Source organism: Salmo salar, chromosome 01, assembly GCF_965601325.2.
Source record: "Salmo salar chromosome 01, fSalSal1, whole genome shotgun sequence".
NCBI classification, from domain to species: domain Eukaryota; kingdom Metazoa; phylum Chordata; class Actinopteri; order Salmoniformes; family Salmonidae; genus Salmo; species Salmo salar.
Genome location: NC_138291.1, coordinates 35,201,232 through 35,215,684, shown reverse-complemented (window position 1 = coordinate 35,215,684; position 14,453 = coordinate 35,201,232).

Below are 14,453 nucleotides of genomic sequence, written 5' to 3'. Positions count from 1 at the left end.
ACGGAAACTAAATCCCACTCACTCACTGAGGGATTGGATGTGAGCTCAGCAAAAAGAGAAACAAAAGAGACTGAGAAGGAACCTAACTGCTGATCCGGTATGTCTGCCTCATCTCCTCCATGGCAAAACTCAACTAAAATGATCAAAAACACATTGTAAGATAGAATCAAGGCCATAAAGGTCGCCAGCAGGTCCATTCCCTCGCTTTCATCTCCCTCCTTTAACATCATTTATCTTCCTACCTTTAATTTACTGCCTTCAAAAGGTATCCCTCCCTCCTCTCCATTGAAAGTAATAGGCCAAAGAATGCTTGAGGTTTCAAAATATTCTGTATTTCGTCAGCCATTTGTATAAGGACATTTTTATGAAACTTACAGCTCTAACTAGCTATATCTGGGTTTTTTATTTATCTTTCCCTACATATTCAACAATGGAACTTGGGTCAAAGGGTGAACTACATGAGTAGTACCCCTTTGGGGTCATGGTTACAGAAGGTATTACTCTTCTTTTCTGATTATTGTCGTACCAGCTCAAACCTGTAATTTAGTGAACACAAAGAAGTACTGTGAAACGTGCCGTATCAAAGCAAGTGGAGATCAGCTATGTAATGTGTGAAAGAGGAAATCATGTGTACACTTAGACTGAGTATGCCTCCCAGTCCCAATCCAAGGTACAGTAGTTCCATTGTTTATTTTACTCCCAGGTTACCAGGTAGCATTCTAGTGTTCTGATGGATTATACTTGAATTCCATTGAGAGTTATTCTCCAAAACTAAGGAGCCTAATCAATGAGTATTTGGAGACAGTGGCGCTCGGTGCCGTTGAGGGAGGATGATTTTTTTTTTAAGGATCAAGGCCTTATTTCTATTACAGAATATTGGATGACTGTCATTCATATTCCATTCACCCAGCTCAATGTAACATTGATAGGTTTAGGCATTTACATCATACTCAAATCATGAGATTGCTACAACCTAGCCTATGAATGAAAGAATTTTGAGTAATCAAGGTAACAGACAGTGACACATTCAATACCGGTTTGCACACTCTTGCCTGCATCTAGCTGATCTAGGTGTAATCATTAGTCCAACAGTTGCAAATGAGAGTTTCTATTGGACAAATTCAGGTATGTTTATGCTGGTTTCGTCCTCTCGGCTTTTCCCTTCCCTTGTGGATTTCAGTGCAAAACACATCAGCTTTCTGTGACCAGGTGCAAAAACCTTTCAGAGCCAAACCTTCATATCATGACCGCTAACCACTACACACAGCCTACATCGTTGTCACGTCATAGTCAACATACTATAACTAACGTGTTAGTAACCAACTACAATCATGCAGTACAGTGTACAATCATAAAGCAGTTTAGCAGCTACACCAGCGGGCCCCAGTGGCAATACATTTATAAAACCAAAATCGTACCTTGACTTGGAAGAGTTCCAGTGTTGGATAACTATAGCCAGCTGTTCAACTATTGTCTTTCTCTCATTTTGAGTCAACTACTCACCGCATTTTATGCACTGCAGTTCTAGCTAGCTAGCTTTTGCTTTCAGTACTAGATTAGTTCTCTGATTCTTTGATTGGGTGAACAACATGTCAATTCATGCTGCAAGCACTCTGATAGGTTGGAGGACGTTCTCAGGAAGTTGTCATAATTACTGTGTAAGTCTATGGAAGGGGGTGAAAATCATGAGCCTCCTAGGTTTTGTATTGAAGTCATTGTAGCCATAGGGTGGCGCACAATGGCCCAGCGTCGTTCGGGTTAGGGTTTGCAATTGCAATTGCAAAACTGTTTTAATAAATGATTTGGTGTCGTGAATATATTTAGTATTGTTTAATCTAAAAATTATAACTTTTTTAATGTTTCACTTTTTATTAAATTAACTGAGGAGGATGGTCCTCCCCTTCCTCCTCTCTGGAGCCTCCACTGTTTGGAGACACAGGGGAGGCTGTTATGAATATCAATGTGACAGTAACTACTGTCCAAGTTTGTATGGTCTACATTTGACTCAAGCATGTAGGCAGAGAGTATAGGCTAGGTCTTCTCTGTATCAATGTAAAATGAACAGCATGGGAATATTGAAAAAGAAAATTCAAGTCATACTCCTTGATTACCTGTCCTTATCTTTGGTAGCCTAGTCTTTCACTGTAAAACATCAGCCAGGACCCACATGGGGCACATACATTTGACAATTAGGCTATTCCGACACGATTGAAAGTTTAACAATATTTTTCAAGCAATCTACGGCTACTCGATTCTAGCTGCGTAAAAGTAGGAGTCTAATAGAGAAAGAGAGAGGGATAGAGAGGTTGTTGTTCACCCGCCTCCATCCATAATGTGACTTCGAGAACACAGTACACAGAGCATCATTCACCGTGCCCGCTTCTTCTCTCGTCTCCCACGCTCACATCGCATTCTCCCGCTCTTTGCTCGTGCAGATGTGGACCTGAAGACTACTCAACCTCTCGTTACAAAATTGCCGTTTGTATGTAATTGCTCGACATGTATTTCACATTAAATTAGACTGAACCTGAAGACTGCTCGTCACAAGTAGACGAATGCTATTTTGGGGAATAAAATAAACTACATTTTTTCTTTTGGGGTGCGTAGGTTGGTTGTCTTGACTAGAGCAACAGTATGGATCTCTCATTTATGGCTGCACAGGTAAGAATACGCGCTGTGTTTATGTTAGTAAGTGGTTTATTTTGCAAACAAGTGGTTACAAAGCGAACCCTGGCTTAACTTTCTTTTCTAAAATGTGAGGGCGTGGCATTGTTGTTTTTAGTGTTGGACACTGTAGACATTAACGCATTGATTTTCTGCAAATTATTATTTTATTTATCTGTAGAGCTGTTAGGGTAAGATAGATATGTCACTCTTTTTGAGCAAGCTATACAGTATCTCTAAAATACAAAGGTTTTTGGACATTACGCTAGTTCTTCTGACAGATATTCCCCTAAGAAAATCCTTGTTTGTGTCGGTTTCAGTTAACCGCATGTTAAATTGACCATTACAAGGGTAGTCTGCCTACCTGTATTTGCATTTTGTCAACTACAGGTAAATGACAAAATGATGGAAAAACTTTAGTCAATGAGGGATACAAAGTATATTGAAAGCAAATGCATCCACACAGGTGTTGTTCCTGAGTTAATTAAGCAACTAACATTCCATCATGTTTAGGGTCATGTATAAAATGCTGGGCGTGCCATTATTTTGGCTACCATCCCAGCTAGCACATAACGTTCTGAGAACCATGTGTTTCCTAGAGCTTGGTCAGAGCGTGATTGTCCTATGGTAATTTTGCATACAACCTTCCCCAAACTTTTTGGGAATGTTGTAGGATAGTTGTTTGGCTTTGGAACATTCTCAGCACATTTAAAGAACTTGACAAAACATCATTTTCTTGGCATTTCATTACATTAACTGAACGTTTTCAAAAATATCAAACATGGTTACATTTCAATTTTGGTAATGTTCTAGAAATCTTCTTCTACTGGTTTGACATTGGGAATAGTTCAAAGAATGTTAAGAAACAATGTTCTTCTGTGGGAATGTCAGTACTTCAGCTTAACATTTCCTTCATGGTTCTATTTAAAGTCATGTTCTCAAATTGTTCAGAGAATGTTAAGAAAACTCCATTAAAAACCACAAACACTTTAGTAACGTTCAGAGAATGTTCTAAGAATGTAATTTGAAAATATACGTTCAGCGTCAACAAAACTTTATCCTCTATCTTGTTAAGTGTGTTCAGGTGTGTTGGATGTGCCCACTAACAGCTTTGTATGTGTAAAAAAAAAAAACATGGCATGCTAGCTCCATCCTGTTGGCACAGTGGACTAATTCCATGGATAAAGAACAGAAGATTATAGGTTTGAATATCACTGATACCATGTCACAATATATATCTATATATATATATATATATTTGCATGATTAATGCCTAAGGAAATTAATTTCCATGTGTCCTATCTGTGCTTGGAGTTTTATAAAAAGTCAACCCAAAATAAGTTAGCAGTGTTATGAAAAGTGTTATTGAAACATTCAGTGAACATTTTAAGGAAGTTTAAAAAAAACTCTAAATAACCTATCATTTTCATCCTCAGTGTTAATAACACCTCCCAGGAAACTTCAAAGGAAACACTCAAATGTTCTCAGAACCTCCCTGAAAACTAAAAATAAATGTTCCCAGAACAGGCAAAATGTTCACTTCTGTTCTCAGAATGTTTAAAAAAACATTCAGTTTTACCAGTCAGGAAATGTATAGCTTTCTTCCCACATAAAAAGTGAAACCAAAAACAAATTTTCCCACAACTTCCAAGGAACCAAATGTACTAGGTGGGATGGCTTTGCCCCATAGGATGACAATGCCCCCATCCACAGGGCATGAGTGGTCACTGAATGGTTTGATGATCATGAAAACGATGTAAACCATATGCCATAGCTTTCTCAGTCACTAGATCTCAACCTAATTTAACATTTACGGGAGATTATTGAGCGGTGCCTGAGACCATGTTTTTCACCACCATCAACAAAACACCAAATTATATAATTTCTCATGGAAGAATGGTGTCAGATCCCTCCAATAGAGTTCCAGACACTTGTATAATCTATGGTGTATTTATTCTGTTCTGGCTCGTGTTGGCCTAACACCCTATTTAAGAAACTTTATGTCAGTGTTTCCTTTATTTTGGCAGTTACCTGTATGTTGCTACTGACATGTGGGGAGGGTTGGGTGTATTACCTGAAAAATGTAGTCCATTGCTGCTTTAGTTACATGAAAAATGAAGTAGTAATTTCAATTACTTTTGGATTACTTTCACTTCTAACACCTTGGCATATTTAATTTAGTAACATGACTATTTCGTGACTGTAAAGCATACAGACCCTGTAATGTACATATTCTATGTGAGACAGTATACACAGGCTCCATACTAACTTTTTCCTAATGTTTTCAGCTGGTGGCACAAGCCTATGATTTGGTTGCACCAACATTTTGTTGCGGGGTCAGGCAATAGAAATGTTTTTGTAGCCTAATGATCTTATATGAACCCATTCAAAGTGCTTAATTCGAAGTGTACTAAACTACTAAAATGGTGTGGGACAGGCTCAGATTGGTCTCCGTCACACTTGTTCGTTTTCAGATTTAATTAGGCCGGTTTTCATTCATCTGCTCAGGTGGAGCGACATTTGTCTTAGATATAAAAACAAATCCTCCAAGTGGGATAGAACTTAGGTACAATAGTGGTAAAGAAAATCCAAGGACACCGGTGAATGGAACAAAATTACTCTGATAGGCCCAAACATCTGTTAAGTAATATAAGCTATAATTGTATAATTGTCATCGTCTCAAAGTATCCTTATGACTCATTAGTCAATTAGACATAGCTAGGTGTATTTCATTTTAATTCCCCAATTAAATAAGAGATTTGAATGTCTAAAGGATAAAAAAAGTCAGATCTTTTCCCTAATGGTGGCGCTCCTAACCATGCACAAATTCCCATAAGAACACAGCCATTTTTAAAAGTGCAGAGTTTGTGCATTTTTTTTGTCTACTAGATAGCAGTAGGAGATCACATGATGTCTCGTGGCCACTTGAAACCAGTTGCCTCTAGTTTGGGTAGTGAGTCACTGTGCCAAAATGGCTGAATGGATTTTCAAGCCTGACATCTTAAAATGACTTTAGCAATCAGGGAGATTCTTATGACATTGCCAGCAGTAAGATTTTAGTTCGATTTCTAAAGCAACCACTCAGAGTTTAACAGGTTAAGGGCCATTCAGTTGATGGATCGGATTTACTTAATTAAACTGGTATTGACACTGTTCAATGGAACAGCACAGGCATTGTAATACTGTATGCATAAGATGTGAGTTAGTTAAAGCTGCATACAGTAGTACTCTGATTCTGAAAGATTATTCAAATTTTCACAATTCATGAGAATGATGGTGTTTACGACAACAACAGCAAAATGCAGTTGTGAATTTATGGTGACAGTGGAATAAAAAAAATGTTTGCAGAGACATCATTCTGATTAAATATGAGCTGGTTTGGAGTATTTTGGAGCGTTTTCTAACATGCTTTAGACCACTGGAGGTTGCTGAGGGGAGGACAGCTCATAATAATGGCTGGAACGGCGCTAATGGAATGGCATCAAACTACATGTTTGATGTATTTGACACTATTCCACTGATTCCGCTCCAGCCATTAGCACAAGGCCATCATCCCAAATTAAGGTGCCACCAACCTCCTGTGCTTTAGACACATTTTTATAATGTATGTATGTCAATGGGAAGTGATGCCTCAGCAAAATGTGTCAACCAATTTTCTCTGTAATGAACCCCCCCCCCAAAAAATACAAAAAAATAAATAAAATACAAAATAAATATATATGTAACCAATGTGAAATGGCTAGCTAGTTAGCGGGGTGCGCGCTAATAGCGTTTTAATTGGTGACATCACTCGCTCTGAGACCTTGAAGTAGTTGTTCCCCTTGCTCTGCGAGGGCCGCGGCTTTTGTGGAGCGATGGGTAACGATGATTCGAGGGTGGCTGTTGTTGATGTTTGCAGAGGGTCCCTGGTTCGAGCCCAGGTAGGGGCGAGGAGAGGGACAGAAGCAATGATGTTACATTCAATGATGTTACATTTGTCCCTCACCTCGCCCCTACCTGGGCTCGAATGTAACATCATTGCTTCTGTCCCTCTCTTCGCCCCTACCTGGGCTTGAATGTAACATCATTGCTTACCCAACAAGACTTCCTCAGCCTAAAGGTCTCAGGCATACAGTAAATCAACGTTTTTTTTCTTCTGTACTGTATTTGTCAGTGCTCAAGTTCAGTGAGGTTAGGTAACTGAAAGTTGCCACTTTCATTGTAAAATAGCCTTCGATAGAAGTGCTTAAACAATGCATCCTTTTTGTTTTTTGATAAACTATTTGAATTACAAATGAAAAAGGCATACTTCATTAGGTCAAAAGTAGAGTCGCCCCCAAGTATTACAGAACATGGATTAATAGGTGACAATCATAACCCCACGGCTCTTGAATGCTAAGTTGAGAGCAATAATAATGTATTCTGTGTAGAATAGACAAAATAATGAAATTATAATTACCATAACCTACAGAACTTAAGCCAAAGGGACAGTATTTACTCATCGTTGATTTAGTGTAAACTGAGTTGTGACCTCCCTTCGATCACTCAGTGATGCAGGGCTAATGTATTATGTGTGGTTCCATGTCGGGATGTAAGTGCTCTAGACTATGCCGGTCCTGTAAAGTCAGCCGAAGCCAAGGTCCCAGTGACAGATGTAACACGCAGAGCGATACAGACTCCATCAATCCAGAACCCTATGACTCCATCTATCCAGAGCTCTACAGACTCTCATCAATCCAGAACCCTATGACTCCATCTATTCAGAGCTCTAGACTCTCATCAATCCAGAACCCTATGACTCCATCTATTCAGAGCTCTACAGACTCTCATCAATCCAGAACCCTATGACTCCATCTATCCAGAGCTCTACAGACTCTCATCAATCCAGGGAGCACTATTCAGCCCTTTGGGCGTCCCCTCATGCTCGTCTGTGCTGACAAACTGGGTAGAGACATTGTCCTTATCCCCCAGCTTTGGGTCAACTAGGGCTGCACAATTAATCGAAATCACAATATTTACATTTGCAATATCCATATCGCAAGAGGTTCATATCGCATGCAATATTTTATAACACCACTCAGCCGCGCGTGTAACGTCGTTTTTTATAGTTTATGTAGCCTTACGAACGTAAACCCAGCACAGGACAAACATTTATTTGGGGTTATTTATTCTGTCGAAGTTGAAATTTAAAATAGGAAAATGTATGAGGGAAATCACCACAAGGTGAAGTCACCATAATGTAAAGTTCAGTCTAAATCATAATCAAGTGAAGTAACTCTGTTTAGTAAAGTGCATAAAAACAATCTTGAGTACAATAAGTACAAAGTAAAATGCATAAACGGTAGTGGCTCTGCTTTCTCTAAAAAAAAACAGAAGAAATTACAGACCACAATGTTCACAGTTAGAATAGACTTTCTAACAGTTCAAATGTCTGAGTACAAGATGTCCATTATCAAAATGATATCTTGCATGAAAAATACAAATACATTTTGTCATAGAACAATATGAATACTTACAAACACACTGTCCACGTGATACCCTAACCCCACATGGAACAATAGATCCTCATCTAACCCATAGAGCACTGGGGTAAACAACATATCACAATATAAATTACAATTAAAAAATGAAACAAAATACAAAACCCTGAAGCTTTACATGAAACAGAATGCCATTCTGAAAATTACTCACGCTTGAAATAATCTTACCAACTCCACAATGTGGTTCTGAGAGCACTAGCATTCAGCTGGCAAGAAGCTAACACTTTATGTGACAATCTGAAAATATAATGTCTAACATGAGCATCTGGCATAAATATTATATAACAAACTCTTATACTTTGTAGATGATGCAAAATATGATATATTTCGGTACGAGTGTAAGAGAAAAAAGTATTATTTACTAGGGTTGGGCGGTGTTCTATTTATACCGTATCCCGGGGAATTTCGAAATACAATCAGTATGATTTTCTAATACCGTCACTACTGTTTGTAAAAAAATATATACATTTTAATATTAGTACTTTTAAATAAATACCAGCACTCAACTTGTGCAGGTAATAGATAAAGTAGATCGCGTTCATCATTTTGCCTGTCAGATTATTTTTCATTATGAAGTTTACCGGTACTAGTTTTCTAAAACAGCTCTTTGAGCCCGTCACGTGTGTTTGTTTACAAAGAAGCACATCGAGCAAAATGGGGGCTTCGTGAGATGAGTCACTCCTGCAGCGCAATTTAAGTGAGGTGATTAAGTTATACTTCACTACTAATATTTCCCAGCTATGTATCTTATAACTGTTAAGATAACTATCTAAGATGTGCCAAATAAATTCTCTCCAGCTGGGTTTTGCTAACTTGCTAATGTTAGCTAAGTGGCTAACTTTATCTTGCAAGATCGTGGCTTCTTCATAACAGCAGCAGAGACAAATCCCTCCTGGATTAAGATCCCTGCTGTCTAATATTTGTTTTGTTCGTGCTGCGAACTGCGTTTTCACTTGCTTAACTTTATGAGCTAGGTTGTCTGTTTTAGTAGTAAATGTCCGCATGAGCTCGTTAGCATTTACCTAGAATCCGCTATGGGGATTCCTTAGTATTTGTTATCATTTTGTTAGTATTCTGGCTTTTTGGGGTATTTTTTGATGTTTGAAAAAAATAATTGCGTCCCTTGTGTACACTACCAGTAATAGTGTATATCCTGGGATGGCACAGGCACGGTATGAGGGTATGGAAATCTGGATACCGCAGAACCCTATTATTTACACATCTAAAGTAATGTTGGACCCACAATGGATTACAACAGCTCTCCAATGTAATTGCTTGCTCTCAAACTAACTCTTACACATGGTGCTGGTCAATCCCATAACACTTTGCACACATTCTTTACTGTTCTCTTAAAGGGACAGTGCCATCTAGTGGAAATAAATTAATACAGCCATGTGCTTCTACCATCTGGCTACATTTACTCCATTTTATTTTCTTCACCTCGGCTGCTTCTCACACAGACCAACCCCCCACCCCTCTCCATTTTCAGTTTCTCCTCCTCGCTGTTAGATTCACTATTTTTGCATGTTGTTCTGTTAGGTCAAATGCAATCAACAGATTGTTCCAAAAAAAGAATGCTGCTTTTCACTTTGCTTTTTAATATAAATCATTATATTTCTATGATTCCAACAGTTCACCCAAGTATTTTGATCTACAGTGCCTTCAGAAAGTATTCATACTCCTTGACTTATTCCACATTTTGTTGTGTTACAGCCTACACTATTGGTCAAAAGTTTTAGAACACCTACTCATTAAAGTTTTTCTTTATTTTAACTTTATTCTACATTGTGGAATAATAGTGAAGACATCAAAACTATGAAATAACACACATGGAATCAAAAAAGTGTTAAACAAATCAAAATATATTTCAGATTCTTCAAGTAGCCACCCTTTGTCTTGATGACAGCTTTGCACACTCTTGGCATTCTCTCAACCAGCTTTATGAGGGAGTCACCCCTACATATACTGGGTAAATGTGAACCCTAAACAAAAGGCTGGCATAAGAGGATGACATAAGGCCTCTAGTCTATTTCATCCGCCAGGACAGGGAGGCAGAGCTGTGAAGGAGCCAGAAAAGGAAAAGTCCAGTCCTTGTGAGTGTGGACACCCCGTCAGATACGTAGGGCATAGATGTCTGGCCAAACAGGATTTGTTCTTTGGTGCAGCACACCACCCCGTTAGGAAGGTGTGTGTCACCAAACCAGGGTGAGTGACGATCGGAGACCATTGCAGGTTGTGCAGCAGTTCTGGAAGAGAGGAGCCAACTGGATGCAGTGGTGGATTTGGTGGTGTCCACCCCCTCTGCCCACAAACAGGCAACTGGAGGACCTCAGCATTGAGGGCAGGTAAGGTCCCCAGAGGTGGAGCAGGAGTCATCTTTACCCCCGGCACGGTGTCATCTGAGGACACTGAGACTGGAGACATCAGGGCAGTCTCAGGACTGGATACTTTGGTGGCTGGACCCATGAAGCAGGGACCAGGTGAGGGTCTCGGTTCAGTAGACCAGGCTGCAGCAGAGTGACCAGAAGAAGCTCTTGATCAGGAAGGTAGGCCGCAGGCCTCAGCTGGTCCACCCCGCAGCAACGATAGGCGCGAGGTCTCCGAGACTGGGCCTGATCTCAGGACGGAAGACAGCTGCACACCTGAAAAAGAGGGAGAAAAAGACACAAAGACAGCAGGAGAGAGCTGTATCCCTGGAAACTGACTGAGTTCCCAGAGCTAGTAACTTGGGGCCTGACAGAGCTAGTGACTTGGGGCCTATCGGGATGTTAGGCCTATTGGGACAGAAAGCTCTGGGTCAGCTGGGACGCAATGCTAGGGTGCTCCCCTAGATTGAGCTCAGGCAGCTCCTCTGGCCCTGGAGAATGCTCTGTGGTCACTATGAAGGACTCCACAGTGGGTGTCATCTGGAGAACAGTGGTAAGGTGCTGCCCCAGGGTGAGCTCTGATAGCTCCTTTGGCCCCGGGCAAGGCTCTGGAACCACAGTGGCAACCAGTTGTGACTCCACGGGTGAAGAAGGTTGGAGCACAGTGTTGGGGTACTCCTTCAGGGTGAGCTTTGATAGCCCCTCTGGTCCTGAAGAAGGCTGAGGCTCCATGGCGGGAGCGGGTGTAGTAGATCCCAATACTATCTTGAGCTCCATGGTCAGAGAAGGCTGGATCTGCATGGCTGGGGCCGGCTGTAGCACAGTAATTGGGTGCTCACCAAGGGTGAGCTCTGGTAGCTTCTCTGGCCCTGGAGACGGTTGTAGCACCACTGTGAGCGACTCCACAGCAGGGACCGGGCTGATGGCAACTCCGATGCTGATGGCATCCTTGAGGGGTCATGCTGACGGAGGCCCCGATGAGCAGCTTTAGGCTGATGAGAGTAGTGTGGAGCAGCAGAGCATAAATCTGCAGCAACACCTTGACTATGAGCCACAGCAGCTGGCAGTGAACGAGAAGGTGCCTGAGAAAGGGGACGTGAGGACTGGTCAGCCTCCACTGGATGGGCGTCTGATCCTTAGACATGGCGCCGGAGGGGATGGTTGCCGTTTTACGGGCTCCTAACCAACTGTGCTATTTTGTTTGTTTTTTCGCATTGTTTGTAACTCATTTTGTATATAATGTTGCTGCTACCATCTCTTATGACCGAAAAGAGGTTCTGGATATCAGAACAGTGATTACTCACCTCAAACTGGACAAATAATTTTTCTTTAATTAGTCTGACACGAAAGATATACTGCTTTGTAGAGACAAGGCCCAAATCCCCGTCATCAGCGGGAAGAAAAAACTGAGATAAAGGGGGAGGAGGGCGGGGTGCGTTGTAAGAATTCACAGATGAGTAGGTAAATCACCACTACCCTCTGTATTATTGGCCAACATGCAATCATTGGAAAACAAACTGGACGATCTACGATTAAGACTATCCTACCAATGAGACAATAAAAACTGTAATATCTTATGATTCACTGAGACGTGGCTGAACGACGAAACAGATAATATAGAACTGGCTTGTTTCTCTGTGCATCAGCAGGACAGAGCAGCTACGTCTGGTAAGACGAAGGGTGGGGTTGTGTGTCTATTTGTCAATAACTGCTGGTGCGCGATGTCTAATATTAAAACATCTTGAGGTATTGCTCTCCTGAGCTAGAATACCTCATGATAAGCTGTAGACCACACTATCTACCAAGAGAGTTCTCATCTCTATTATTTGTAGCCGTCTATTTACCATCACAAACTGATGGTGGCTCTAAGACCGCACTCAATGAGCTGTATAAGGCCATAAGCAAAAAAGAAATGCTCATCCAGAAGCAGTGCTTCTAGTGGCCGGGGACTTTAATGCAGGCAAACTTAAATCCGTTTCACCTCATTTCTACCAGCATGTCACATGTGCAACCAGAGGAAAAAAACTGTAGACCACCTTTACTCCACACAGAGATGCATACAAAGCTCTCCCTCACCCTCCATTTGACAAATCTGACCATAATTCTATCCTCCTGATTCCTGCTTACAAGCAAAACCCAAAGCAGGAAGCACCAGTGACTTGCTCAATACAGAAGTGGTCAGATGACGCGAATGCTAAGCTACAGGGCTGTTTTCCTAGCACAGACTGGAATATGTTCTGGGATTCATCCAATGTCATTGAGGAGTATACCACCTCAGTCCCCGGCTTCATAAATAAGTGCATCGACAACATCGTCCCCACAGTAACCGTACGTACATATCCCAATCCGGAGGCCTTGGACTACAGACAACATCAGCACCAAGCTAAAGGCTAGAGCTGCCGCTTTCAAGGAGCGGGACACTAATCCGGACGCTAATACAGCGAGGGAAAAAAGTATTTGATCCCCTGCTGATTTTTTACATTTGCCCACTGACAAAGAAATGATCAGTCTATCATTTTAATGGTAGGTTTATTTGAACAGTGAGAGACAGAATAACAACAAAAAAATCCAGAAAAATGCATGTCAAAAATGTTAGAAAATGATTTGCATTTTAATGAGGGAAATAAGTATTTGACCCCTCTGCAAAACATGACTTAGTACTTGGTGGCAAAATCCTTGTTGGCAATCACAGAGGTCAGACGTTTCTTGTAGTTGGCCACCAGGTTTGCACACATCTCAAGAGGGATTTTGTCCCACTCCTCTTTGCAGATCTTCTCCAAGTCATTAAGGTTTCGAGGCTGACGTTTGGCAACTCGAACCTTCAGCTCCCTCCACAGATTTTCTATGGGATTAAGGCCTGGAGACTGGCTAGGCCACTCCAGGACCTTAATGTGCTTCTTCTTGAGCCACTCCTTTGTTGCCTTGGCCGTGTGTTTTGGGTCATTGTCATGCTGGAAAACCCATCCACGACCCATGTTCAATGCCCTGGCTGAGGGAAGGAGGTTCTCACCCAGGATTTGACGGTACATGGCCCCGTCCATCGTCCCTTTGATGCGGTGAAGTTGTCCTGTCCCCTTAGCAGAAAAACACCCCCAAAGCATAATGTTTCCACCTCCATGTTTGACGGTGGGGATGATGTTCTTGTGGTCAAAGGCAGCATTCCTCCTCCTCCAAACACGGCAAGTTGAGTTGATGCCAAAGAGCTCCATTTTGGTCTCATCTGACCACAACACTTACACCCAGTTGTCCTCTGAATCATTCAGATGTTCATTGGCAAACTTCAGACGGGCATGTATATGTGCTTTCTTGAGCAGGGGGACCTTGCGGGCGCTGCAGGATTTCAGTCCTTCACGGCGGAGTGTGTTACCAATTGTTTTCTTGGTGACTATGGTCCCAGCTGCCTTGAGATCATTGGCAAGATCCTCCCGTGTAGTTCTGGGCTGATTCCTCACCTCACCGGGGGGCGCCACTCAACCCACTCAAGTGACGCACCCCTCCCATGGACGGCATGGAAGAACACCAGTAAGCCAGTGACTCAGCCCCTGTAATAGGGTTAGAGGCAGAGAATCCCAGTGGAGAGAGGGGAACCGGCAAGGCAGAGACAGCAAGGGCGGTTCGTTGCTCCAGCCTTTCCGTTCACCTTCACACTCCTGGGCCAGACTATACTTAATCAAAGGACCTACTGAAAAGATAAGTCTTCAGTAAAGACTTAAAGGTTGAGACTGAGTCTGCGTCTCTCACATGGGTAGGCAGACCATTCCATAAAAATGGAGCTCTATAGGAGAAAGCCCTACCTCCAGCCGTTTGCTTAGAAATTCTAGGGACAATTAGGAGGCCTGCGTCTTGTGACCGTAGCGTACGTGTAGGTATGTACGGCAGGACCAAATAGGAAAGATAGGTAGGA